The sequence below is a fragment of the Grampus griseus genome (genome assembly GCF_964374135.1).
Source record: "Grampus griseus genome assembly, chromosome: 11".
NCBI lineage: Eukaryota > Metazoa > Chordata > Mammalia > Artiodactyla > Delphinidae > Grampus > Grampus griseus.
In genome coordinates this window covers 75,596,818-75,623,507 of record NC_139005.1, presented here as the reverse complement: position 1 = coordinate 75,623,507, position 26,690 = coordinate 75,596,818, and positions in this window count along the sequence as shown.

Genomic DNA, 26,690 nt, shown 5'->3' with positions numbered 1-26,690 from the left:
GGGAAAACTGGGAAAATTTTTCTTGAATTCTGTATTAAATGATATTGCAACAATGTTAAATGTATTGAAGGCAGTAATTGTGGCTATGAGGAGGATGTCCTTGTTATTAGGAGAGACAGGCTCAAGTGTTTAACAGTGAAGTATCATAATGTCTGTAATCTAATTGGAATGAAACAGCAAAAAATAAGTACATAGAATGAGAGTGATAAAGCAAATGTGGCAAAATGTTAGCAACTGGTGAATCTAAGTGAGCATGTATGGGTGTTCATAACTTTGTAACTTTGACATTTTTCAAAATAAGAAGCAAGGTGGTAGGTGAAAATTGCTTTATTATAGAAGAAACAGATCTAATAAAACAATGTTATTATGCAATTACAACATCACCACTTTAAAATCTCTAATGAAATAGTGGATCTAGGCAGTGATCACCAATCACTACTAAAACCATTAGGCGAAAAGTCGATGAGAAAGTATAAATTTGGGAGATTAGGCTAAGAGAATTTGAATCCACTAAGCAATGTAAATATCACTAAAAGTGGGGTAAACAGGCTCTATGTGCATTTGCTGTGATACAATATGAAGTGTACAGAGCCACCTATAAAACATTCTTGCCAAAAAAGAAAAAGAAAAAAAAGAAAGGATCTGAATTCAACCAAGACTCTAGCTCTGACTTCCAGTTTTGAGGAGATAGAGGAACATAATAAATGATACAATCAGCCAAGTCCAGAATATAAGAAATTCTACAGGACAAAATAACCTGATTTTTTCAACAAATAAATGAATAATACAAAGTGAAGAAATTGTTATAGATTATAGAGAATAGAAGTAACAACTAAATCCACTATATAGAACTTGTTTGATGCAGATTTGAACAAACTGTTAAAGATATTTTGAAATTATACGTGAATGGGCATCAGATGATATTAACAAATTATTGCTAACTTGGATAGGTGAAAGAATGATATGAGGGTAATGTTAATTTTTAAAATCCTTATATTTTAGATATTCAGACAGATATATTTAAGAGTCAAATGCCAGGGATTTGCTTTAAAATATTTCAGTGACAACAGCAACAACAAAGAATGGTGGGGATAAATGAAACAAGAACTGGGCAAAATGTTGATAATCAATAAAGCTGGGTGGTGGATGTATGGTGGTTCGTTATTCTTTCTACTTTTGTGTATATTTGAAAATTTACATTATAAAAGTTTTTAAGCTATAACGGAGTTTGAAGTACATGTATCTTTGTACACCTTTTTGATTATTTATTAAATTCTGAAAGTAGAATTTTGAGGCCAAAGAGTATGCATGTTTTGAAAACTTTTGATATCTATTGCCTAATTGAAAAAAAGGGCTGTCTTTTAACCAAAATTATATAGTAGTTTCTTCAGAAATATGTGATTCCTCTAAAGAAAACTCAATCATCAACGAGCACATGAGAGTGAGTTTTGTTTTTTTGTTTTGTTATTTGCCAAGGGAAAATTGTCTGTGTCTCTTGTGATGACTGTCGCTATCTTTATAGAATTATTCCTCATTACTGCCTTATGGATGCTGAACTGGTGGCAAGCCTGAGTAGGTGCTTTCACCAAATAACGCTTCTGTTCAGATTTGGAGTAAGAAGCAGAGTTGGCTCTCCTTAATCTGCTTTTTTTAGTTAAGAGAATTTAAGTTTTTGTTTCTTAAACCATACAGATCAGGAAGATTTCATTCTACAATGTGGGAATCATTGAACTGTGACTCATTTCCTAAGGGAATCGGAGAAGACTCAACACAGGTGGAAGTTATGCCTGGGGAAAAACAAAAGGATCAAAAAGCCGTTAAGAGGGTGAAAAGGACTTAATGGGAGAGGGCCTCTAGGTGTCTTAGACAAAGTATGATAGAACTCTAAGAAATAGGGAAAGGGATAAAAAGCAGCTCTTCTTGGTTCCTATGTGTCAATGATTGGCCAACTTTGGCCAACACAAGAGATATCTTAGTTGCAAGAGGGAAAAACAGAAAATTCTGAACAATTTCCCTGCCTGCTCCACTACTGTCCATCTCTACCTGCCCCTCACCTACCAGTACTGCTCTTCCATCTAAGATTGAAACTGGGGGTTTTGGAAAAGTGTCACCAGGATTTGTTCAGGCACTGTTTTTCGGTAAGTATGTCAAAACGACTGTCAACATGCTCTTCTTCTTAACAGCCATAGGGTACAAAGTGAGAAAAACACATGCATATTGGGAAACAGTTTTGTCCCCAAACTGAAGTACAAAAGTTCGTGCAAATACTCACTGTTAAATGTGATTTTGAAAGGCAGTTTCTACCTTGCAGATGCATTGTTGTATGTAGACCCCAAACGCTGTATGGAGAAACTTGGTGGCATAAGGGGGTTGTGGATACCCCCGAATATTCCCACCTGTCATTTGAGCTGGTGTTGCCTCATTGTACTAGAGGTTAGTTCCTGTCTCATAGTTCCTTCTGGGGGGGATCTTGATTAAAAGGAGACCTGTGATCTGGCAGTGGAGTCTTCATAGGAGCTTTAATGCCCCTGCAGATCAGAGGTCAGAATGGTAAGGAAATCAGCCTCCAGTAACCCCAATCTCGAACCCTCCAAAATATCTGGCAGCATGCAGAGGCCTTGGTGCTCTCTCTTCACCTGAGATTCCCCTAAGGCCTGGCTTTCTTGGAGTTGTCAGAGCACAAGTTATTGTCATTATTTGCCTCAATAGGAAACTCAGGGACAAATTTATTTGGATTCAAGATTCTGGTTGAAATGAATTAAAACCAGTTAAAGCCAACTTCCATAAAATTTAAAAGAAGAACGGAAGGAGCAAGGAAGGGAGGGAGGGAAGTAGGAAGCCATGTTATAAAGACACAGGGATTTCTCACAGAGATCAAGGGCATATTTACACCTGAGCATCAGGAAGGAATTGAGATCCAGGAATTTGAAAGCCAGGGAACTCAATCTTTTTCTCTCATCTACTTCACTGTTTTTCAGTAGACCATTCTTCTGAGTTCCCATGTTACAAGTACAGCCACACAGTCTTACGGGCTCAGCTTTAATCATCTGTTAACTTCTGGCCAATCTTACGAAGTCAGCTTGAATCACACGTTAACTTCTGGCCCAATCATTGATGGCCAGAAAGGAGGGTACATATTGCAAATATGGCCACCATGCCCAGTGCCCTGGTAGTAAGCAGGGCAGAAGTACTAAAAAGTTATCTACTCATCTTGTGCACTGTTATAATCTGGATGTGCTTACCCACCATTCTAGGCCATCCTTTTTCATTTGCCAACTATGTATTAAGTACCTATGATGGGCATGGTAATGAGTTAGTTGCCACGAAAACACAAAGAAGAGTCAGACATGTCCCATCAACTTGGGAAAACAGGACACTTAGAAATTAAACTAGAAATTTAAACTTTAAAAAACTAATAATTTAACAATATTAAATAAGACATACATATAGAAATTAAATTAGAAATAATAAAAATTATATTAATATATTTATATAATATATTGTATTACTATTGATCTATAGAGTTAATAGAATAATATATTAATTATATTAGTAAAATTAATATTAATAAAATTAAAATAGAAATTAAGTTGCATTCCAAGGCATTCATCAGTAATGACCATAGGATAAAACTAACACAGGTCAGTTTGCAGAGGCTGTAATCAGAGGATCACAGCATATCTTAGAAGTCATCTGCATAATTTTCCTTTCAATTGAGGAATCTCTTCTGCAATACTGGTGGCAGACACTGGGTCTGCCAGCCTCTGCTCTAATGCATTCAGAATGCTTTGTGAGGCAGAGAGCCCTTTGCATTGTTGCACAATGTTAATTATTAGATTGTTCTTCCTTATAATAAAACAAAATAAGCCTCCTTATAATTGATTCTACCTCTGCACAAACTTTACACATACCAGCTTAGTCAATATTTGAAGGTTTATGATGGCTTCCCCAACTCTCCTACCCCAAAGAGTTGACTATATTCCACCCCAAATCTTCCCAAGTTCTTCAATGGCTATTTATAAGACCTATTTTGATTCTTCCTGAACCTCATTCCCCTCATCTGAATATTTTACCTATATGCTTCTTAAATTAGGGAGCCAGACCTCTATACTATATAGAGTTTAACCTAGGCAGACTATAGAGTAAATCCAATGAGATATTTCCATGGTGGTGCATAAGAAAGTAGGATGACTTTTGGAGATGGAGGATCTGAGGCTTCCAGAAAATAAGGTTTTTCTAAGAAAATCAGACTTCTGCCCAAATGATAGCTAATCCTGTGCTCTCTCATGAAATGTTCATAGACAACCTGCATTCAAATTAATTGAGATCATGTGTTAAAAATGAAGAATGAGGGCTCCTACCCTAGACTATGAAATCGGAACTTCTGGATGTGGAGTCTGGGAATCGATTTTTACTAATCTCTCCTGATATTTCTTACATACACGAAATTTCAGAACCATCAATATGGTGGTTAGGAATACAGGATTTTCCAACATCTAGCTGTGTGACTGTGGGCAATTTACTTGACTTCTTTGAGCTTCAGTTTCCTCATCTATAAAATGAGGATAATAACTCCTTAGAGGCTGATTTATTAAAATAATAATGTATGTGTTGCAGACACTGCTGCTTTTCTACCTGATTGCCATTTTCCAGCCCATCCTCCTCTTCTTTGGCCATGGAGCCCAGTTGTGTTTGAGTAGGGTGTGCTCCATGTGTTCAAGGAAGGTGAGCCAGAGGTGATTGTGATTGGTCTAAGGTGATATTGGCAGTTTCATTCCACTTGTCATTGACTGGTTTCATTTTCTGTAAGTGATTTGATCCCAGACAATGAGATGTGAGGGAAATCTGTAGAGACCTTCTGGGGTAGGTCTATTTCTATTCTCCCAACCAATAGAAAGAGACATGTGGAGGTGTAGTTTTCTAGATGTTGAGATTTGTGTGTGGCACCTGGAATCACTTCAGCCACTGTGCAACCACAAGAGGAGATGTTGCCCACGTGCCAAGAATGGCAGTGTAGGAGGATGGAACCTCCAGGATGTCGTTTTGCTGCTCAGTCAGTCAACCCTGGAATCAGTCGTTCCTCACCAATGGTTATGAGATAGGAAAGCCCTACTGCTTAAGCCCGTTTTAGTTAGGTACTCTTACAGCCGCAAGCATTCTGATGGACGTGGCAAGTAATGCCGTTAGCATAGTGCCTAACACATAATATTTACACACTAAAAGGCATCTGTCTTTATCATCATCATCATCATTATTATTAACAGAAATGCTGGATTTCTTATCTATTAAATGTAGAGCAGGGATTATAGTGCCAATCCTATTACAAGACATATATACTAAAAAATATTTACTAAAAGTTTGCATTAATTCTCCTTGGTTTCCATTCTTTGTTTCAGCTATTGAAATAATGGTGGTTCTATTATATGATGTATATCAGCTCTCCTTCCTAGCCTTGAGTTTGTCACAAATTTGGCAAATTTTTCAGCCTTTAAAATTTTCACTTAAATTTGGCCTCCCTTGAAAGATGGTTATGATTTGAATAGGAGAGACAGGCTTCCATATTGGTGGTAGGAGCACACTACGACTGAGAATTGTTCAGGGAACAAGCCTAGTTTCATGATTTGTCATGGGTGGTCCCAAGTTAAGCACTGTAAAGGCATTTGGAGGGCAGCTTGTGGAGTGTAAGGATTTGGGAATTTGTCCCATAAATCCCTGGAGGTTTTTGTCTGCTGAGGCATCTGGGACAGTTAGCTGAAGTTAGGTGCCCTGCCAAGGTCATTCAACGGTGGTGTGAACAAAGAGGGATTAGAATTCACAGTCACAGTGCCTGGAATTCCTGTGTGTGACTGGACTCTGCTACGTGATGTTACTTGGGGTCAACAGCAATTACTGTGGCAACAGTATCTCTGGAGAACAAGGGGAGGGACAATGGTGGAATCAGACTCATTGACTCATAGAATGGTACAACTGGAAGAAATCTCAGGAACTGTCTGGTCCAACACTCTCATTTTATAGAGGAGGAAGTTGACATCCATAGAGATCGAGTGATGTTTCCAAGGTTACATGGCCAACAAGTGGCAGAGCAGAGATGAGGACTTTGGTCTTATGATGCTTGGCTTTCTGCTTTTTCCCTGTATCATTTCTGCTGAACTTATTTAAAAACACTCTAGAGTTTCATGACATGAGGACTACAAGCACGTGGCAACATTGTAAACAGACTGCATTCTCTTATTAGAGCCATTGCTTAATTTTAATGTATTTTACTGTCTAGTTTTATCAGAACTTCCTGTATTTCTTTTGAATTCCTAGCAGATGTACTAGGCAAGTACTTACTTTCATGACTGGTTTATCAAGCCATATTTGAGAAGTATGTCCATAATGTAGAGGTGGCTCTTTTGTGGCTCTAGAATCTAGTGTTGTTACTTTATATTCAAATAACAGGTATGAAAATTGGGGAACTATTCCTTATGACTGAAGTATTATTATGGAGCACTAATTATGTGTTAAGAATTGATTTTTTTTAAGAAATGGCCTTTGATTTATTCATTAACTTATTTATTTTTGGCTGCGTTGGGTCTTCATTGATGAATGCGGGCTTTCTCTAGTTGCGGCGAGCAGGGGCTAGCTACTCTTTGTTGCGGTGCCCAGGCTTTTCATTGCGGTGGTTTCTCTTGTTGAGGAGCATGGGCTCTAGGCACACGGGCTTCAGTAGTTGTGGCATGCGGACTCAGTAGTTGTGGCTCGTAGGCTGTAGAGTGCAGGCTCAGTAGTTGTGGCTCATGGGTTTAGTTGCTCCGCGGCATGTGGGATCTTCCTGGACCAGGGATTGAACCTTGTCCCCTGCATTGGCAGGTGGATTCTTAACCACTGCACCACCAGGGAAGTCCAAAAATTGATCTTGAAACGAACAAGAACCTACTTATAGAACAGGGAATTCTACTCAATGCTCTGTGGTGACCTAAATGGGAAGGAAATCCAAAAAAGAGGGAATATATGTATATGTATAGCTGATTGACTTTGCTGTACAGCAGAAACGAACACAACATTGTAAAGCAACTATACTCCAATAAAAATTAATAAAAAAAAGAGAATTGATCTTGATACAGCACACATGATGATATGTCATTTTTATCCCTATAAAAATAGCGGAGGAAGTTTGTGCTACCAGGGCAGTTTTACAGGTGAGAGAAGTGGGGATCAAGATCACACAGCTAAAAACAGTTCAGGTGGAATTAGAAGCCTGATCCATTTGAATCCAGAACCCTTGATGGATTTGGAAAACAGAGGGAATGGTCATTCTGTCAGAGAAGTAATTTGGGGTCTAAGGCACAGACCACAAGGGACAGTATCTGGAGTAGAGTCATCTGGGGATTTCCCTGGCAGTCCAGTGGTTAGGACTTCACACTTCCACTGCCAGGGACCAGGGTTTGATCCCTGGTCAGGGAACTAAGTTCTCACAAGCCGACAGTGCGGGGGGGAAAAAAAAACAAAAAAACCTCTGGAGTAGAGTCATCTGGGTCAACTGCAGAGGCAATGAGAGCACTGAATTCCAGGAAAAGCAATCACCAGAAATCAAGAGGTTTGCCTGTTTCACAATATTGGCCCTGCTTCTGAATATCTACCAAAAATATGTTTGGTTTGGAAGGCAACCTGGCACCATCCCCCAGCCAGTTGGAGATGCCAACTAGGGGTTGAGGTTTTTCAGACTGACATTTCATTAGCAAAGGAATTGTGCTCTTGATTCTGCATCCTGAGGGAGAAGGAGCTTCATTCGGCTTTGGCAGATGCAGCAGAGGGTGGGGTTTAGAGCACGGGCTATGGATTTAGCCTTGGCCTATCTAGTGCCAGGTCACCAGTTACCAGGTGTGTAACCTTGGACCAGTGACCTTCATCTCTGAATTCTCACCTCTAAATGGGATAATAATAGCACTTACCTCATAGTCTTGTGCAATTTCAGCGAGATGATGCGTGTAAAACACTGGGCACAGAGCCAGGCATTCAGTAAATAAATGTTCACAGTTACCATCGTCATCTGAGTTGTTATTCTGGGGCTCCACCTGGGGAATCAGGAGAGCGGGGCTCTACTTTTTCACTTCTTCTACAGATCTACATTCCTGCTTTCTTCAGGAGGTCACAGAAGTTTTCTGGACTTTAGTGTCATGACAGAAAGTCAACGAGTGTGTGTGCTTCCTGATGCATCACTGTGCCACATCAGAAATAAGGCAGAGAGGGACTTCCCTGGTGGGCCAGTGGGTAAGACTCCATGCTCCCAATGCAGGGGGCCCGGGTTCGATCCCTGGTCAGGGAACTAGACCCCGCACACCTCAAGTAGGAGATTCCTGCATGCCACAACTAAGAAGTCTACATGCCACAACTAGGAGTCCGCATGCCGCAATTAAGAGTCTGAATGCTGCAACTAAGAAGCCCATGTGCTGCAACAAAGATCCTATGTGCCGCAACTAAGACCCAGTGCAGCCTAAATAAATAAATAAATAAATAAATAGAAATAAGGCAGAGAGGAAGAGAGGAAGAGAGAATGCCTGGTTGCCATCCTGGGCTGTGTGTTATAGTCATTCATGATGCCTTCGTAAAAGTAGATTGTCTCTGAGCCAGACTTGAAGCCAAGCTCTCACGTTTCTAAAAATGACAACAAAAGTTCATCATCTTGTTTGTGCTTATTTTAATTCATGAAAGTGACTGAATGTTGACACGGAGATGCCGACACCATTGACAAATGAATTTATTACTTACATGTCCTGAAAGGAGTGGCCATGCCATGTCACACAGGTCCACATAGAGAGTACCAGTTTTGGTCAGGAGGCAGAAAGGAGACAGAGGAAAGCCTAGACCAGAGACTTTATTGGGGTTTCTGCAGAAAAGACACAGCAAGGCAGAGTAAACAGCTAAAATGGGCTAGTTTGACTAATTCTGACGGGCTTTGGGTTATAGGGGTGATCTCCAGTTGCCTGGTACCTGGCCCTGGGATGATTTAGGGCACAGGAAATATTGGCTTGGTGTGTGAGAGTTAGATAACGGAGCTGGTTGGGGGATGGGGGCTCAGGATTGGTTAGTTTGCATATGAAAGTTGTGTTCATGGGTAAGGTGTTATCTTTAGGAATTAGCTAGTCCTGAAAGGGGCACACTTTCTCTCTAGGTCTGTAAGGTCCCCCAAATCTCAAAACATACTTAGATACACACACGTAAAAACATAATTAATACAACCATTCATCTGGTCCCTACTCTCATTCCCTGGTCCTTCAAACTTCAGCGTCCTCTGAAAAATAGATGAAGTCATAGGCATCAAGGTCAAGTGCACAGGTCAAGCAGTTTTTGGTAAAAAAGCAAATCTTGTATGCTCTGATAGGTGATGCTAAAAGTATCCTTGCATTGTCTCTCAGGTTCTGTGGTGCCACAAAATTCACAATCTGTTTATAGCCTGCACAGAGAAAAGAAAAAGAAAGACAAAGAGTTCAAAGAAAACCCATTGCAGCCCACCATATCTTTTGGTTGTGCTACCGAGCAACCAGCAAGTTCGTATCAGCCCTGGTTTAGAATCTTCAGTTTGCATTTTGGAAAGGAGTCTATGTTATAACTGCAGATTTCACCATATAAAATGAGACAAAGGCAAACACCATTTAACTCCCACCTGCACAACAGCATTCATGTGAATTATTCACTGGGTCTGATTTTCTTTTATGGCAGCGATTTTTGTAGCAGGTGTAGAAGATTTAAAAGACTGAATCAAATCTCATAGTGCAGGCTTTTACAGAGACTCATTAACTGATGCACATATGCCCAAGCCTTGAGCATATTATAGAATTATGTTGCATATCCACACTTATTGCCAAATAAACCGGAAACCCAGGCTTTGGGCCTATTTTATTATCACAGACTCATACTTGGTCTCCAAGATGCTATTTCCACTGTAGTTTATCTTGCATGTGTTCATGGGTGACTTGCTGATATAGGTCATCAGGTTTTTGATGCAGTAAAACAAATCTTGAGACCAGCGTGTTGACAGGATTACATTTATTCTCAACCCTGCACAAGAGCAGTTTCATTTTTTCTAACAATACTGCTCATATATGTTGCTTTGCTCTTTAATATATAACATGATCTTTCTTATTTATTGAGCACTTAATAGATTGTTAGGGCAGTTCATATTTTTTATATACCTCTCACAAGCAGTTAGTTGTAGTAGGCACATACTGGAAGCTAAAATGAGTACTTGATTAGGTAATTGTCTTACTACAATGTTTCTCAAGGTGTTCTTCATGGTCCACCTAAGGTCTGAAGGGATTCATCTGATGGGCATTGACTGAATTAATCAAACAATACAAAACCTTTCTATTCTAGAGTTCCTGGATTTTCACTATTACATACTACGGCCTATTTATTAGTAAATAAGTGAATTTATTAAAGGTTTCTAAAATTAGGTATTCATATTTTTATTGAGTTTGTTGGGTATCCCACTAGAGAATTCTAGAGTCGATTGCATATTCTGCTAACACAGCTTGCTCATGTGGAATACTTCTCAACATTGCAAACTCCCATTGTGTGCACACAGATGCAGGCAGGTGGTTGGACTCCCCATTTTATTTGGGAAGGGTTTTTGTTACCAGTGCCTCACAGATTCTGCCTTGAGTTGATCATGCTTTTCAAGTGCTATTATCCTTGATTTAACTAATGTTTTCGAATTTTTGCTTTTGTAGTCTTTGTATTATTGACTTTCTTCCACTGGAAAGGGGAACTGAGTAGAATATGCAGACTGTAGAAACTTTGGCCCGGTCTAAGCTGTCCCCAGTCAAAAAATGTGGAAAGCTACTGCTCTAGACCTGAGTTTCTCATGTCATAATTGATGTGATTAACTGTGAGGTACAAAAAATTCATTACTGCTAATAATTGAAATACCAAGTTTGTGAATGATTTATATTTCTGTATAAGTTAATGAGGACTCAGGGTTAACCAAGGAATAACCCTATTCTTGCTTACTGCCTTCAATATGCTTTCTTGAATGGGAAAGAAAGGGGAGAGAATTATAAAACTGGAAATAGTATCTATTATAACTTGAAACTACCTTCTCAAAGCCACATCCTGCAGTGAGTGACTTGCTGATATTCATAGTAGTGGCAATTACCAATTATTGAAGTGCTTATGAGCTTTATGCCTTTTTCAGGTTTTTAAAAAAAGTCTTTCTCCCTGAGTATGAGATGTGAGTTACTGAGGGCTTCAGGAATGTTCCCATCTCCTAGCTGCATTGTAAATTCATTTTGGCTTGTGTGCTCACTAACACAGTGCTCCATTTTCTTTTTAATTCTATCCATGGACAAATATGTAATAAAGAAGAAGGCAAGGGAACTATGATGATTTCCTAGAACTGAACAGTCATGAGCACCAAACTACAGGCATCCAGAATGAGCTTGTTCCTGAAAATTCACACCATCATTTTATTATTTCTCAAAAGTCTGTACATTGTAAATGTTCAGTTTTAAACAGTGATTTTTATATGCTTATTTTAAAATATAACTTACATCATTAACTGATTGAACAAATTTTGATTCACACATTATGTGCTAGATGTAAAATGGCCAACAAGGCAGTCATGGGCTTGTCTCTCCTGAAGCTCGTATATGCTGGAAGGTTGGGTTGGCATGGGGACAACAAAGTGAGGTGGGAGTGAGGGATGGGGCCAAGGATATAGATAAGGAAACAGGCAACTGCAATATAAGAGCCTTGGTAGGGTACATTTGGGATGCCATGGGGAGGGACATATAACCCCAAGTGAGGGAGTCACAGGGAAGCTTTTAAGAGGGAAGTTATGCTTAAATTGAGATGGAAAAAATGGAAGCAAATTAACTTCTGATATTACCTATCAGAGTAGAAGTCTAGAAAAAAAATCAAGGTTCTTTTTCCAAAATATAGTTTAAAAATTTGAAATTTGATTTGCTATTTTCTTGTAAGATATATTTTCCCTTATAAGAGCTTTATAAGGGATCTTTAAATGGCTGATTTCATCATTCACATGTTTGTAAAATGCTTCTGAATTCCATGCTCCATTGCCATCCATATCAAAACGGCACCATTTGTTTTATTTGCCAGAAAATTAGTTTTAGGATTTGCCTGATCTGTATATCCCCCATGGGAGTGTGCCCTGCTTGAGAACAACACTATTATGTGTACCACAGTAAGAAAAGAAGATTGAGATTTGTTCACTCTATACTGACTATTTATTGAGCACTTACTATGTACCAGGCAGCGTTCTATGGGCTGGAGACCAATGCAATGTCTAAGCCCTCATAGTACTCACATCTAGTGCGGAAGATAGAGAAAAATAATTTAATGTATAAAATGTCAGGTAGGGATGAGTATCATTTTAAAAAAAGGCAGATAGGGAGTGATGGGGTGAGAAGAGGCCATTTTTTTTTTAAGAGGCCATTTTTGATAGAGTAATTGGAGAATCTCCTATAATGAGGTGACAACATAGCAGAGACCTGAATGAAGTGGAGGGGTGAGCCACACAGTTCTCTGGAGAGTATTCCAAGTAGAAGGAACAGCAAGTGCAAAGGCTCTGAGGTAGGAATATTCTGTATTTAAAACTGACTGACCAGAGGACAGTTAGAAAGTGATGTGGTGGAACGAGGAATAACATTCTAACCTGGCATTTTTACGAGAAGAGAGAAAGATTTGAGTAGTCTTATCTTTCAAAGTTCTGTAAAGAAGCTTCAAAATTATGCTTTAAAGAAAGTAACAGTTCTGTCCAGAGTCTAGATCGTTGGTTCATATACCCCAGAGTATTTTTATTTCTATTTCTGATGTTTTATATACCTAAAATAGTCCTCTTCTGCCTTTACCTTCTTCTGTTTGTTTGGATGTGTGTCCAAAAACAGGAGGATAGGCATTTTTCTTATAGTCACTGGTTTCCTTCTCACATTATCTACACATATACCAATCCTACCTAACTCTTCATCCTAGCTGGACTTTACCACCCACTTTCCACACTTTTCATAGGTCAGGAACCCAAGGCTCAGAGTTGTTAGGCAACCTGTCTTAATCAGCTCAGGGGCTGCAATATCAAAGTACCATAGACTAGGTGGCTTAAACAACAGAAATTTATTTTTTCACAGTTCAGGGTGCCTGCATGGTGGGTTTCTGGTGAGAATCCTTCATGGCTTGCAGACGGTTGCCTTCATGCTGCCTCATGTCCTCACATGGTAGAGACAGAGAAAGCTCTCCAGTGTCTCTTCTTATAAGGACACTTATCCCATCATGAGGGCCCCACCCTCATGACCTTCTCTAAACTCTATTACCTCCCAGAGGTCCCATCTCTAAATTTCTTTATAATGGGGATTAGGGCTTCAACATATGAATTTGGGGGTGGGGGAACACAATTCAGTCCATGGCATTGACCAAAGCATATGGTGAATAGGTAGTGAGCCCAAGACTCAAACTTGGGTCTTTAGTCCTCATGCTCAGTGCTCTATCATATTGCATGTTTTTACAATACAGGCAGTTTGATGATTAGTGAAGCTGATTCAGTTTACTATGAAATACTAGATGAAGCAGTATCTTATGCCTAAATGTTAGTTCCTAATCAAGATATTTCTGTGGCTTTTTCTTTCCACTGCTCTCAACCCACTGTCCCTTGCATCTTGCGGTCAGGGGGACTCATTATGCAGCCCCTGGATAATGTACCATCAACTTGAGTAGTTCCTCTGTCTGTGAATTGCAGCAAGTAATTATGGAAGAAATAAATTCACAGTAGTAACAAGTGGTAATACTGACCATAGTTACTCAACAGAGAACACTTGTTCAATAAGAAAAATGCTTAGGTCACCTGTTGATGTTTTCTCAGCAACTGGGCCAACAATGTAGTCAGCTTTTAAAAATTAACTAATTTTTATTGAAATATAGTTGATATACAATATTGTTAGTTTCAGGTATGTTACATAGTGATTTGACATTTGCATGCATTATGAAATGATCACCACGATAAGTCTAGTAACCATCTGTCCTCACACAAAGTATTACAATGCTATTGACCATATTCCTTATGCTGTATATTACATCCCTGTGGCTTATTTAATTTATAACTGGAGGTTTGTACCTCTTAGTCCCCTTCACCTATTTCGACCCCCACCCTGAGCCCCCTTCCCTCTGGCAACCACCGATTTGTTCTTTGTATCTATGAGTCTATTTTTACTTTGTTTTGTTTGTTTTGTTTTTAGATTCCACATATAAGTGTTTGTCCTTCTCTGTAAAACTTACTTCACTTAGCATAACTTCTAGATCTATCCTTGTTGTTGTAAATTGCAAGATTCATTTTTTATGGTTGAGTAATATTCCTGTGTGTGTGTGTGTGTGTGTGTGTGTGTGTGTGTAGGCATATACCACATCTTCTTTATCCATTCATCTATCAATGGACACTTAGGCTGCTTCTATATCTTGGCTTTTGCAAATAATGCTGCAGTGAACATAGGGGTGCATATATCTTTTTCAGTTAGTGTTTTTGTTTTCTTTGGATAAATACTCAGGAGTGGAATTTCTGGATCATATGGTAGTTTAATTTTTAATTTTTTGAGGAACCTCCATACCATTTTTTGTGGTGGCTGCACTAATTTACAATCTCACCAACAGTGCAGAAGGGTTCCCTTTTCTCTACATCCTCACCAACACTTGTTATGTGTTGCTTTTGTGTGTGTGTGTGTGTGGTACACGGGCCTCTCACTGTTGTGGCCTCTCCCGTTGCAGAGCACAGGCTCCAGACGCACAGGCTCAGCAGCTATGGTTCACGGGCCTAGCCGCTCCACGGCATGTGGGATCTTCCTGGACCAGGGCACGAACCTGTGTCCCCTGCATCGGCAGATGGACTCTCAACCACTGTGCCACCAGGGAAGCCCATATGTTGCCTTTTTGATGATAGTCATTCTGACAGGTGTGAGATGGTATCTCATTGTGGTTTTGATTTGCATTTCCCTGATGATTAGTGATGTTGAGCATCTTTTCATGTATCTGATGGCCATCTGCATGTCTTCTTTGGAAAAATGTTTATTCAGGTCCTCTGCCTGAACAGACATTTTTAAATTGAGTTTTATTTTTTTGATGTTAATTTATATGAGTTCTTTGTATATTTTTTGATATTAACCCCTTATCAGATATATTATTTTGCAAATATCTTCTCCCATCTAGTAGGCTATCTTTTTATTTTGTTGAGAGTTCCTTCACTGTGCAAAAGCCTTTTAGTTTGACATAGTCCCATTTGTTTTTCTTTTATTTCCCTTGCCTGAGGAGACAAATCAAAAAAATATATATATATATATATATATATATATATATATTGCTAAGACTAATGTCAAAGAGCATACTACCTGTATCTTCTTCTAGGAGTCTTGTGGTTTCAGGTCTTACATTTGAGTCTTTAATCCATTTTGAGTTTATTTTTGTATATTGTATGAGAAAGTAGTCCAGTTTGATTCCTTTGCATGTAGCTGTCAAGTTTTCCCAACTCCATTTATTGAAGAGGCTGTCTTTTCCCCATTGTACATTCTTGCCTCCTTTGTTATAGATTAATTGATCACATAAGTGTGAGCTTATTTCTGGGCTCTCTACTCTGTTCCATTGATATGTGCCTGCTTTTGTTCCAGTACCATACTGTTTTGATTACTGTAACTTTGTAGTATAGTTTGAAATCAAGCAACATGATACCTCCAGCTTTGTTCTTCTTTCTCAAAATTACTTTGGCTATTTGGAGTCATTTGTGTTTCCATGAAAATTTCAGAATTCTTTGTTCTAATTCTGTGAAAAACAATGTAGTCAATTTTAATATAAAAGATCATACAGAAACTTTTTTGGAACTATAGGAAAAGAGAATATGTCTTCTACCTAGAGCTGTTGAGAGGGTAAAATGTAACTCAAGAGCCAATAGACACTGTTTTGTCATCATAAGAGAAGTACTACCTGAGAATGGAGTCAAGCCAGAGGAGAGCGGAGCTGTGACATTGGTTGAGAACCTGGATCTGGCCATATGTGCCTCTCCTTGGTCTTTTCATTTCTATGAGCCAAAGAATTTTGGCTCATATAAATGAGCCTAATATAAATTTTGATCAAAGTTTACATTTTTCTGTGTTTAAAATTTTTTCTTTGCTTGGGACAATTAGGTTGGGTTACTGTCACTTGCAAGTGAAAGAGTATCATTCATTTGACTCCCTGCTGGCATGTCCCAACAGGATATTATACCATCCAAAGAATGAGAGAGAATGAGGGGAGACCTGTACCCCTCAATTGCAAAGATGAAAAATGTAAATGGTGGAGGTATAATAGGATCATCCAAAGCACATGAATCAGTTAGGTCAGTTTTGTGAGTTATCACGTTGTTCTTTTTGCTCTACTACTACTGGAATAGAACAAAATTCCTCCACAATCATGTCTAATCTGAGCCCTGATCTCCAAAACTTTTTACTCTTGCAAAGCCAGTGTTAAAAATGTATCCTTCAGAGAAAATACATACATTGGACTTTATTAAAATTAAAACTTTTGTGTATCAAAGGACACTATCAACAGAGTGGAAAGACAACATATGGAATGGAAGAAAATATTTGCAAATCATATATATGATAAGGGATTAATATCAAGAATATGTAGGGACTTCCCTGGTGGTTCAGTGGTTAAGAATCCGCCTACCTATAATGTTTCGTCTATCTGTCATATATCTTTCTATCACTGGCATGAATAATTAAGACTACAGTTTTCTCTTTAAACCAAAATGTCTTACTAGTTTTATAGTGAGAAAAGGCTTATCTTTAGAGAAATGAGGAGACAGAAGCAGAAGGGAGTATGATGGGTTTGGAAGTAACATTTACCCAGCGCCTGTTATATGTTAAGCTCTGCGTGAGGCACTGTGCACAGTGAGAGAGGAATTCTTATTCCCAGTAGATACATGGCAAAACTGAGGCTCAAAAAGGTTTAAGTTCAGTAACTAGTGCAGGTTTAGTTACCCAGCTACTAATGAAGAAGCGAATATTTGAACTTGGGCCAAAGCCCATTCCTTTCCTCTATACAAGACTGTCTGTGAAATGCAACTCTAATAGTAAAGCCTTTCAACAACTGAAAAAAAAAAAAAAAAAGAATCCACCTACCAGTGCAGGGGACATGGGTTCAATACCTGGTCCGGGAAGATCCCACATGCCGCAGAGCAACAAAGCCCGTGCGCCACAACTACTGAGGCCACGTGCCACAACTACTGAAGCCCGCACGCCTGGAGCCCATGCTCTGCAACAAGAGAAGCCAGTGCAATGAGAAGCCTGTACACCACAACAAACAGCAGCCCCTGCTCGCCGCAACTAGAGAAAGCCAGCACACAGCAATGAAGACCCAAAGCAGCCAAAAAATTAATTAGTTAATTAATTTTTAAAAAAGAATATGTAAAGAACTCCTACAACTCAACAACATAAAAAGTCAACCCAACCAGAAAAATGGGCAAAGGACTTAAATAGACATTTCTCCAAATAAGATATACAAATGGCCAATAAACACATTAAAAGGTGCTCAACATCAGTAATCATTATAGAAATGCAAATCAAAACCACAATGAGGGCTTCCCTGGTGGCGCAGTGGTTGAGAGTCCGCCTGCTGATGCAGGGGACACGGGTTCGTGCCCCGGTCCAGGAAGACCCCACATGCCGCGGAGTGGCTGGGCCTGTGAGCCATGGCCGCTGAGCCTGCGCATCCGGAGCCTGTGCTCCGGAACGGGAGAGGCCACAACAGTGAGAGGCCCGCGTACCGCAAAAAAACAAACAAACAAACAAACAAAACCCACAATGAGATGCCACTTCACACCTATTAGGATGACTATTATCAAAAAAAAAACAAAAAAAACCCAGAAAAAACAAAACAGAAAATAAGTGTTGGTGAGGACTTGGAGAAATTTGTATGCATTTGTATACAAATACTTGCCTTAAGCAAGTAATTACAAATATGCATATTACCAAGAAGACAATCTCATTTGGAGAAAGTGACATTTAAGCTGAGAACTGAGAAAATGAATCAGATACAAGAGATGTTGGTCAGGCCTCTCACCTGCAGATTTGGGAGCAAGCTGAGGCAAGGCCGTGTATGCCTTCTTGGATTCCTCCAGCAATACTTAGCATCTTGCCCCGAACAAAGTCTGCATTAACAAGTATTTCTTCACTCAGTTGAAATAAAGGTACTTAATTTCCTCCCTATTGCTGACTGATTCTGGTAGAAATCTTCCTTAGTAATTGTTTGTAAATCAAAGTCTTCACAGTGCCTGTGAGGTCACAGAACAAAATTCTCCTCTCAGTTACCTGAAACTGACAGCCTAAACTAATTTCAGTGGAAACCACGTGTATTTACTTGAAGGGAGAATTTGGTCGATGGGATATTGCAGAGTAATTCATGACAATTCTAAGCCCTTCAAATGCACATCTCATATCTATCATCATTGTTTAAGAAGATTACATGCCACGTGAATTAGAGGTTGTGGAGTCTGAGCCACCTTCACGTTTTGGTAGTTGTACATTCCTTATCCTGTTCCCCAGTTACTTTCTTTCTCAGATTAACTCCATACTGTTGTTATTTTTTCTGACACCTTATTTTCCAGGTTTAAAAACAAGAACTAAAGCTTACGGGATATTTCAAAGATGGAAGTGCTTTCTGAATTAAATTGTAGGGGAAAAAATACCCTGCCAAATATTGCTCCCTGAAGATCTTTCCAGATCGGAAGGATGGTCCATCCAGAATGGCCCAGCTGGGGTCTGTCAGCCGTGGACCCCAGGGATCCATTCTGGCCTTGTGAATCCGTTCTGTTATTTTCTTAGCACCATGCTCAGGAAGGAAATGTTGTTGTTGCCTGCTTAGGCTGTGGTTTGGGATCTGTGAATCATCTGGGTATCTCTCTGTGTGTTCAAAAGTATTTCAAACAAAGAATGAACTTGTAAATGTTTAGTGACAGGAAGCTACAGGCTATGGCTGCAATGTATCAAAACAAAAAACTTTTTAAAAAATCCTCTAATAATATTCTTATATACCTCCTATTCCATTTACCTTTTTTTTCCCCTTTACCTTTCTTCTCTGTCTCCTCCACTCATATTGTATGATGGAAAAATATTAAATGAAGAGTTTGGAAACAGAAGTTCTGGGATGCAGTTCTGCTATTGACTTTGGTATCAGAGACAAGTCACTGAACTTCTTTTGGGCCCGATTCCTTCTTCTGTTCAACAAATATTTGTTGAAAACCTACCACAAGCGCTGTTTTACTGGGTTTTCAGTGGTGAATAAAATATACACGGTCCCTGCTCTTGTGAAGCTGACATTCCAGTAGGAAAGTGAGACGTGGCCACGAAAAGACAGGACACCCGACCTTGTAATGTAAAGTCAGATAAATTGTCCAAACTTCTATGTGTCTGTGGCTTTTTTGTCTATAAAACTGTGTAGCATTATATAACATTAAAGCATTATTGAAAATGCCGCACTTCAAAGGATCTAGAATGGCCAAGACAATATTTAAGAAGAATGAAGCTGGAGGACTTATTCTACCTTATTTTAGGATTTACCATAAAAGGTACAATAATCAAGACAGTGTGGTAGTGGCATAAGGATAGACATATGCATTAATGCAACAGAGTTGAGAGTCCAGAAATATACCCACACTGACATGGTCAACTGAGTTTTCATAAAGTTACCAAGGTAAGAAATAGTCTTCAATAAATCATGCTGGAATAACTGGATATCGATATTAAGAAAGGTACCTAAACCTTTTCCTCACAATATACACAAACTTTTAAGTCAAAACAGATCTAACAGAGCTAACACCATAAACCTTCTGGAAGAATTTAGGAGAAAATCTTTGTGACTTTAAATCAAGTAAAATTTCTAACATAGAATACAAAAAGCATGAGTCATAAAAGAAAAATTAGTAAGTTGGACTTTCATAAAGACTAAAACATTAGCTTATCAAAAACACAAGAAATGAAAAGGTAAGCCACTGATAAAGAGAAAATACCTGTAAGGCATATATTTGAAAAAGGACTTGTATGCAGACAACATACAGTTCTCTTACAACTCAATAATAAGAAAACAATCCAATAATAAAATGAGAAAAACACTTGAATAGATACCACACAAAGAAAAATACATGGATGGTCAAAAAGCACATGAAAAGATTCTCAGCGTCCTTGGTGATCAGAGAACTGCAACTTAAAACCACAATGAGATGCCACTACACCTCACCAGAATAGCTAAGATTTAAAAGACTGAAAATAACAAGAATTGTTGACAATGTGGAACAGCTAGAAATCTCATACACTGCTGGTGGGAATGCAAAACTATACAGCTATTTCAAAAAATGAAGTTTCTTAAAATGTTAAAATACACTTACCATGACCCAACAATTCCACCCTTAGGTATCTACCTGAGAGAAATGAAAATATATGTATACGGAAAGACTTACACATGAATATTCATAGTATCATTGTTTCATGATAGTCCCAAACTGGAAACAATCCAAATGCCCATCAACTGATGTACAGATAAAAAGAAAATGATGATATACAATGGATTAGTAAAAACTAAAAAGAAAGGAGTGCTGATACAGCAACATGGATGAATCTCAAAAGTATCATACTAAGTAAGAAAATCCAGAAAAAAATTTTATATATAGTGTTCTGTATGATTCCACTTACATGAAATTCTAGAAAAGGCAAAACTATAGCGACAACAAGCACATCAGTGGTTTCCTGGGGCATGGGGTAGGGATGAGGATTAATTACAAAGGGGCTTGATGAAAATTTAGTGGTGACGAAAGTGTTCTAAAATGTGATTGTGGTGGTAGTTACATGACTATACATTTACTAAAATTCATTCACAGTTAGTATTGGTGAATTTTGTTGCATATGAATTATATCTCAATAAAACTTTAGAAACTGTTAATTCAGAAAAAATTCTTGGAAGTTATAGAAAGCAGCACATTCTACACAGTAATATTTTGGCAGTTACAGAGGACAAAGGAGAAGTTAGTACGCAACAGGAGAATTTTTGAGGTTCGTTCAGAAGAAATTTCCATTTGTAATGGAACCTCAGAAGTCCTAGGCAATATAGCACCGGGCTTGGGATACTGTCTGGAAGCACAGGCAGAAATGTCAGGAACCAGAAATAGGTTTCTTATCACCCACATAGAAATCTCTGTCAGAGACCACAGGCTGTGGCTTCACTGCTTTATCTGGCTAGATAAACCCTCAAGGGTTTCTCCCCATCTGCTCCCTGGAAGCCTGAAGGTGAGAGGGCAGAGAGTGTGGAACTGCCATGTCTTCCTGGTCTGGGTTGGACTCACTGACATGTAATGTGTCCTCTTAACTGTGGACTTTCTGCAGCCTCCAGCCACTCATGCTGTTTCTTTGTGGAATGCCACATTTTGTAGGGTTCTGTCACTGCATGTTCTATCTGAGTTAGATGTGTCCTGTGGTGCTGATTTCTTGAAGGCATCAACATCCCAAGCAGACAACAAAGGTTTCACTGACTGTAATTAACACAAAGGTTTCTTTTCTTTTCTTTTCTTTTCTTTTGTGGTTCACGGGCCTCTCACTGTTGTGGCCTCTCCCGTTGCGAAGCACAGGCTCCGGACGGGTAGGCCCAGCGGCCATGGCGCACGGGCCCAGCTGCTCCGCGGCATGTGGGATCCTCCCGGACCAGGGCACGAACCCGTGTCCCCTGTATCGGCAGGCAGACTCTCAATCACTGCGCCACCAGGGACCCCCGAACACAAGGGTTTTCTAAGAAGACCCTCCAAACTTGAGTTCGTTTCCCCCTCCTCCATTCCTCAACTCAATTTTCTGCTCTTCTCCCAACTTTCTTCTCTTCCGCTGTTCAATTGGTGGCCATCTCTCCCAGGAAGTGTTGGTGAAGGACATAATTTCTCCCTAAAACTCTCCTTACCTGAACAAGCACCTGAGAAACTCATTTCTTCTTTCCACATACATAGATCCATAATATCACAAATTACTAGAATCTAAAAAGACTTTACAGGAAATCTGGACGACTGTTTTCCAAAATGTCATCCTTAGAAGTGAGAGGTATTAATAGAGACGCTCAGTGGAAAATAGATTTTATGATCAGTACATTTAGACAATGCCAATTAAAAACAGGTTTACATATACTGAATACCACAAGAAGTCTCAATATGCTCACTTTTTTTTTTAACATCTTTATTGGAGTATAATTGTTTCACAATGTTGTGTTAGTTGTGTTATACAGTTCTGCTGTATAACAAAGTGAATCAGCTATATGTATACATATATATCCATATCCCCTCCCTCCTGCGTCTCCCTCCCACCCTCCCCATCCCACCCCTCTAGGTGGTCACAAAGCACTGAGCTGGTCTCCCTGTATGATACAGCTGCTTCCCACTACCTATCTATTTTACAGTTGGTAGTGTATATATGTAAATGCTACTCTCTCACTTTGTCCCAGCTTACCTTTCCCCCTCCCTGTGTGCTTAAGTCCATTCTCTACATCTGCTTATTTATTCCTGTCCTGCACCTAGGTTCATCAGAACTATTTTTGTTTTTTGTTTTAGATTCCATATATATGTGTTAGAATATGGTATTTGTTTTTCTCTTTCTGACTTACTTCACTCTGTATGACAGACTCTAGGTCCATCTACCTCATTACAAATAACTCAATTTTGTTTCTTTATGGCTGAGTAATATTCCATTGTTTATATGTGCCACATCTTCTTTATCCATTCATCTGTTGATGGATACTTAGGTTGCTTCCATGTCCTGGCTATTGTAAATAGTGCTGCAGTGAACATTGTGGTACATGACTCTTTTTGAATTATGGTTTTCTCAGGGTATATGCCCACTAGTGGGATTGCTTGGTCATATGGTATTTCTATTTTTAGTCTTTTAAGGACCCTCCATACTGTTCTCCATAGTGGCTGTATCAATTTACATTCCCACCAACAGTGCAAGAGGGTTCCCTTTTCTCCACACCCTCTCCAGCATTTACTGTTTGTAGATTTTTTGATGATGGCCATTCTGACCAGTGTGAGGTGATACATCATTGTAGTTTTGATTTGCATTTCTCTAATGATTGGTGATGTTGAGCATACTTTCATGTGTTTGTTGGCAATCTGTATATCTTCTTTGGAGAAATGTTTATTTATATCTTCTGCCCACTTGTGGATTGGGCTGTTTGTTTTTTGATATTGAGCTGCATGAGCTGCTTGTATATTTTGGAGATTAATCTTTTGTTAGTTGCTTTGTTTGCAAATATTTTCTCCCATTCTGAGGGTTGTCTTTTTGTCTTGTTTATGGTTTCCTTTGCTGTGCAAAAGCTTTTAAGTTTCATTAGGTCGCATTTGTTTATTTTTGTTGTTATTTCCATTTCTCTAGGAGGTGGGTCAAAAAGGATTTTGCTGTGATTTATGTCAAAGGGTGTTCTTCCTATGTTTTTCTCTAAGAGTTTTATAGCGTCTGGCCTTACATTTAGGTCTTTAATCCATTTTGAGTTTATTTTTGTGTATGGTGTTAGGGAATGTTCTAATTTCATTCTTTTACATGTAGCTGTCCAGTTTTTCCAGCGCCACTTACTGAAGAGACTGTCTTTTCTCCATTGTATATTCTTGCCTCCTTCATCAAAGATAAGGTGACCATATGTGCATGGGTTTATCTCTGGACTTTCCATCCTGTTCCGTTGATCTATATTTCTGTTTTTGTGCCAGTACCATACTGTCTTGATTACTATAGCTTTGTAGTATAGTCTGAAGTCCAGGAGCCTGATTCCTCCAGCTCCATTTTTCTTTCTCAAGATTGCTTTGGCTATTCGGGGTCTTTCGTGTCTCCATACAAATTGTGAAAATTTTTGTTCTAGTTCTGTGAAAAATGCCATTGGTAGTTTGATAGGGATTGCATTGAATCTGTAGATTGCTTTGGGTAGTATAGTCATTTTCACAATGTTGATTCTTCCAATCGAAGAACATGGTATATCTCTCCATCTGTTTGTATCATCTTTAATTTCTTTCATCAGTGTCTTATAGTTTTCTGCATACAGGTCTTTTGTCTCCTTAGGTAGGTTTATTCCTAGGTTTTTTATTCTTTTTGTTGCAGTGATAAATGGGAGTGTTTCCTTAATTTCTCTTTCAGATTTCTCATCATTAGAGTATAGGAATGCAAGAGATTTCTGTGCATTAATTTTGTATCCTGCTACTTTACCAAATTCATTGATTAGCTCTAGTAGTTTTCTGGTAGGGTCTTTAGGATTCTCTATGTATAGTATCATGTCATCTGCAAACAGTGACAGCTTTACTTCTTTTCTAATTTGGATTCCTTTTATTTCTTTTTCTTCTCTGATTGCTGTGGCTAAAACTTCCAAAACTATGTTGAATAATAGTGGTGAGAACAAAGGGGCAACCTTGTCTTATTCCTGATCTTAGAGGAAATGGTTTCGGGTTTTCACCATTGAGAGCAATGTTGGCTGTGGGTTTGTCATATATGGCCTTTATGTTGAAGTAGGTTTCCTCTATGCTACTTTCTGGAGAATTTTTATCATAAATGGGTTTTGAATTTTGTCAAAAGCTTTTTCTGCATCTATTGAGATTATCATATGGTTTTTATCCTTCAATTTGTTAGTATGGTGTATCACATTGAGTGATTTGTGTATATTGAAGAATCCTTGCATTCCTGGGATAAACCCCACTTGATCATGGTGTATGATCCTTTAATGTACTGTTGGATTCTGTTTGCTAGTATTTTGTTGAGGATTTTTGCATCTCTGTTCATCCATGATATTGGTCTGTAGTTTTCATTTTTTGTGACATCTTTGTCTGGTTTTGGTATCAGGGTGATGGTGGCCTTGTAGAATGAGTTTGGGAGTGTTCCTCCCTCTGCTATATTTTGGAAGAGTTTGAGAAAGATAGGTGTTAGCTCTTCTCTAAATATTTGATAGAATTCACCTGTGAAGCCATCTGGTCCTTGGCTTTTGTTTGCTGCAACATTTTAAATCACAGTTTCAATTTCAGTGCTTGTGACTGGTCTGTTTATATTTTCTATTTCTTCCTGGTTCAGTCTCAGAAGGTTGTGCTTTTCTAAGATTTTGTCCATTTCTTCCAGGTTATCCCTTTTATTGGCATATAGTTGCTTGTAGTAATCTCTCATGATTCTTTGTATTTCTGCAGTGTCAGTTGTTACTTTTCCTTTTTCATTTCTAATTCTGTTGATTTGAGTCATCCCTTTTTTTCTAGATGAATCTGGCTAATGGTTTATCAATTTTGTTTATCTTCTCAAAGAACCAGCTTTTAGTTTTATTATCTTTGCTACTGTTTCCTTCATTTCTTTTTCATTTATTTCTGACCTTATCATTATGATTTCTTTCCTTCTGCTAACTTTGGGATGCTTTTTTTCTTCTTTCTCTAATTGCTTTAGGTGTAAGGTTAGGTTGTTTATTTGAGATTTTTCTTGTTTCTTGAGGTAGGATTGTATTGCTATAAACTTCCCTCTTAGAACTGCTTTTGCTGCATCCCATAAGTTTTGGGTCATCATGTCATTGTCATTTGTTTCTATGTATTTTTTGATTTCCTCTTTGATTTCTTCAGTGATCTCTTGGTTACTTAGTAGTGTATTGTTTAGCCTCCATGTGTTTGTATTTTTTACAGTTTTTTTCCTGTAATTGATATCTAGTCTCACAGCATTGTGGGCAGAAAAGATACTTGATACCATTTCAATTTTATTAAATTTACCAAGGCTTGATTTGTGACACAAGATGTGATCTATTCTGGAGAATGTTCCATGAGCACTTAAGAAGAAAGTGTATTCTGTTGTTTTTGGATGGAATGTCCTATAAATATCAATTAAGTCCATCTTGTTTCATGTGTCATTTAAAGCTGTGTTTCCTTATTTATTTTCATTTTGGTTGATCTGTCCATTGGTGAAAGTGGGGTGTTAAAGCCCCCTACTATTATTGTGTTACTGTCGATTTCCCCTTGCATGGCTGTTAGCATTTGCCTTATGTATTGAGGTGCTTCTATGTTGGATGCATAAATATTTACAATTGTTATATCTTCTTCTTAGTTTGATCCCTTGATCATTATGTAGTATCCTTCTTTGTCTCTTTATTTTAAGTCTATTTTTTCTGATATGAGAATTGCTACTCCAGCTTTCTTTTATTTCCATTTACATGGAATATCTTTTTCCATCCCTGCACTTTCAGTCTGTATGTATCCCTAGGTCTGAAGTGGGTCTCTTGCAGACAGCATATGTACGGGTCTTGTTTTTGTATCCATTCAGCCAGTCTATGTCTTTTGGTTGGAGCATTTAAATCCATTTACATTTAAGGTAATTATCGATATATATGTTCCTATTACCATTTTCTTCATTGTTTTGGGTTTGTTATTGTAGGTCTTTTCCTTCTCTTGTGTTTCCTGCCTAGAGAAGTTCCTTTAGCATTTGTAGTAAAGCTGGTTTGGTGGTGCTGAATTCTCTTAGCTTTTGCTTGTCTGTAAAGGTTTTAATTTCTCTATCGAATCTGAATGAGTTCCTTGCTGGGTAGAATAATCTTGGTTGTAGGTTCTTCCCTTTCATCACTTTAAATATGTCCTGCCACTCCCTTCTGGCTTGCAGAGTTTCTGCTGAAAGATCAGCTCTTAACTTTATGTGGATTCCGTTGTATGTTATTTTTTGCTT